This window comes from Rhipicephalus sanguineus, chromosome 10 (genome assembly GCF_013339695.2).
Source record: "Rhipicephalus sanguineus isolate Rsan-2018 chromosome 10, BIME_Rsan_1.4, whole genome shotgun sequence".
NCBI classification, from domain to species: domain Eukaryota; kingdom Metazoa; phylum Arthropoda; class Arachnida; order Ixodida; family Ixodidae; genus Rhipicephalus; species Rhipicephalus sanguineus.
The window spans coordinates 9,714,218-9,717,980 of NC_051185.1; positions in this window are offsets into that span (position 1 = coordinate 9,714,218).

Here is a 3,763-nt window from a genome sequence, read left to right on the forward strand (position 1 = left end):
TGACTTTTTATCTGCACGACTAAACTAAAACGACACACCGTACCTATATATTCTAAGTAAGCGTAACGAATATATGTCATAGTGAGTAGAATTAATTTCATATAGGAAACCCTTCTACACCGCTTCTCGCTGTTTCAGATGTGTCACTGCACTTCGTGCCACTCTTATTATTACGTAAAGCCTCCAAATTCCTCGTGCCAACGCATCACTACTGCTGCCGACTATCTTGGTCTGTGGCTGACAACCTGCCCGGGCAAGTGTGCATTGTCTTTATTCGTTCAAGATAACTGATGCTCCCACGTTCACCATTGACACGTTGGCACCAGCGATGTTGGATGCTTTCCACGTCAGAGATGGACGTGGCCGCTGCAAGCACGAGCATTTGTTGTATTCTCTTGACACCACAGTTATAATGGTCGATCTCTCAGCTGCTAACCCTCCATTATTAAGTATTTGTTTTCTTGCCGTGCTAACATGTATTCCCTAGTCGTCAATCAACTCGCCCAGCAACAAACTTTACTCAACCACAATTGGCTGAGCCAGCAGCATGGTGGCGATAATATCACCACCTGATCTCTTTATTTCGAGTTTCCCAGCGCCCATTTTTATTCGGAAGCCGATCGACGGCGAGCCGGAACGCTAAGCTTCGCGCCAGCTCTATCGGAAAGCGCGTAAATCCTATTAACAGGTCGGGATTGGATCTGTGCATTTGACTAAAAGTCGCGTATATTGAATAGCGGGTGTCGCTTCGCTAATAATCCTGCCTTACTCCCTCTTTAACAACCACAAGTAACGGATACTGCCGAAATTTTTTTTTTGCGTTAATCCTCCAATGCCCTAATGCAACTAGACATCAAGAATAATTAGATCTTTTTTCAGTCCTTGGAGAGCCCACTTGTACAAAAGCTCAGTGGGCTCCTATTTATGCTACAGTTTTTTCGTAATATAATCGAGTAACAGGAAATGCTCCGGCTAGAAGGTCGTTCCAGCGCAGATAACTGAGTGCGTGCTGAAGTGATACCTATGCTTCATGGTGATTAGCAGTGTCTGCGATAAGCGTAAATTCTTCGTCAAGTTTCCTTTGCTTACAGCTCACTTGCATATTTTTCTTTAGGCGTTACAGAAAATTATGGATTTACAGCGGATTCTGTCCTCCTGCGAATGCGTGGCCATATACATTCGCTCAGCTGACTTGCAGCCGTTGTTGCTCAGTAACAATGCTTTGAACTGGGCTAGTTGGTACACTGTAACACGGGGATGTTGAGTGGCCAGTGCAGCCGAATCAACGAGCAATCGTTAAGAAGGGCATCGTGCGGCACAAATTAAATTGTGAAATCTGTGCCTTGCACTACACAAGTGAATTGTCACATTCCTTTATCGTGTGACAAAGCATACGTCGCCCAAACTGGCCCGTGAATCAATGATCGCATTGGGAAATGCAAGGCCTCTCTCCTCGCAAATGACGGTGCTCAGCTGCCAAACCATTGCAAAATGTGCGGGTGCACACCTTCGTCTGACGATGCGGGTATTTTAGGTCGAATGCAAAGAAGAGTTAACGAGAAACTTTGGAAGCGTTCCACGTAACAAGACAGACAGACAATTGGGACAGCGATACGTCGTCGCTGCTCTCTGATAAAGAGATGAATTTCCTAAACGACACAGTAGGAACGTACGAAAGAAGGAAATTTAAGGGCGTCATAGCGAGAGTCTCGTTCCGTCAGACTTGATGCCTTCAGGAAATATACGAGGGCTTATAGGTCAGCTGCTAACTCGTTAAGAAGATCACGCGGTACGAGACGCAGGCTGGTAAAATGGGGAGTTCCCCCCTCGCCGTCATGGCTAAGAGCGCAGCTGACTAACGCACCTAAATTAGCCAGCGTATAAATACTCGATAAGGCCGATGAGAGGACGATCGCCCCAGTAGCTCAATCGGTAGAGCGTCGGGTGCATTATCTGAAGGTTGCAGGTTCGATCCCTGCCGGCGGCATGTCTTTTTGTCCACTACCTTCTTCACACGTATGCCATAATTGCTACAATACAATAAAAAGAGTAGAAATGACGTACCATATACCTTCATTGTCTATTGGTTTTCATTAAGGTTCTGACAGGCAGTAGGAAAGTAAGGATTTTCTTATTGAGATGTATTGTTGTTTGCCCATGCGCCAGGTGGTCCGGCGGGTTATAATAGTTATTCAAACGTACGTTTCTTTCAGATGTAAGTGCCAGCAAGTCGTCATTTTTTTCTTGTTTTTCCTGTTTCCCGCTCGGGTTTTGTCCGTGCACCTATGGTGAGGTCGGATGATGACGCAGTCCTACACGAATTCGTAGCCTCAAATTGCTATTATTGCGTATAACTAGGTCATTCGTATACTCCGCGAACTGTGCCCCCTCCCCCCCCCCCCCCCCCCAACAGGACACTCTCGCAGGTTATATGTCATAGAAATTGCAAATACCACTGGTCTACTAAAGATGAAGTTGTCCACGGCAAAAAAAGAGAGAGAGAGAGTATTGTACGTATCTGTGTGCGCGTGTGCGTAATTTAACAAACAAATAAGCAAAATAATTATTGCATAATTAAACAAATAAAAAGATGTGCGTTTCACTTCTGGCCCACACATATTGAGGTGGAAGGGCTTCAGAGGATCATATGTTAAAGTCAAAGTAGACTTTCTGTACATTTCTTCAAATTTCCGTGCCCCCTATGAGCCCGTGTGCTACAGGGCTTCGCTGTTCACCCACCACTGAGTGGAATGACTCCTGAATTATTTTTTTCCTTACGGTCTGTGGGACAACACTACACAAGCCATCGCCGAGGATTATATCTCGTAAGCTCTCGCATTACGTTCAGGTAATGCCAGGTGAATAAAGCATCTTTAATTCATTATGCTTCCTAATGTATACGGGTGGCAAGGCTCGAAATTATACAGTGACGCTACACTGAGAACACACAGTTTCTGAAACGCCGTTTGGGGATGGGGGGGGGGGGGGGTGTAAACTGGGCAATGTGGGGAACGTGGTTCATTAGCCTAATTATTCACTTTCGCACAGTGTTAATCTCTCGGGTTTCTCTGCAGCGGTGGTCGCCGATATTAGCGTTCCAGAAATTAGTGTTACGTAAAAGAGTTCGTTGCACGTAAGAAGATTAAGTGATAGGATAATACTACACAGTGGCCAGGCATAAAGCCGAGTGCACGTGGTACTTTTGGTTGTTAGCTAATCAATGTGCGCATCCCACAATAAATACTGAGAAAACTGCACACCCGAAGTTTTTAGGCACTGAACCACTTCGCTTACCGTATTCCTTAGCAGAAGCGGGGCCATCTGAAAACGCTCGTTTAGACTGAAGCATTACTTGTTTTGGCCTTGTTAACATTCAGTTTTAGCAATTTTTTTTAGGAAACCAGTTTTTTATTAGCAGGAAGACAAAAAATACTCTGTAAGTTAGAAGAGTGGTCACCATGTAAGACGTTTTTTTTTTTTTTTGTTAAAATTATCATCTTCTATTCCTACTTAACTTTCCTGCCATTTAAGCACTATATCATTATCATAATTCGAATGTTTCAATTTCACGAACCTAGCTCTGGCGCATGTACATTTATTTAAATAAAAGTGGGAAGCGCCTTCTCATGCAGAAATTTCTTGGCTATATAACCGCTCGCCTCTCTTCACGAATGTTTGTGGACCTTTGAGTTCCGGCTAAATGGGTGTGCAACGTGAAGAATACCACTACATTAGGAAGGTATACTTTGCATTTGATGCCGGC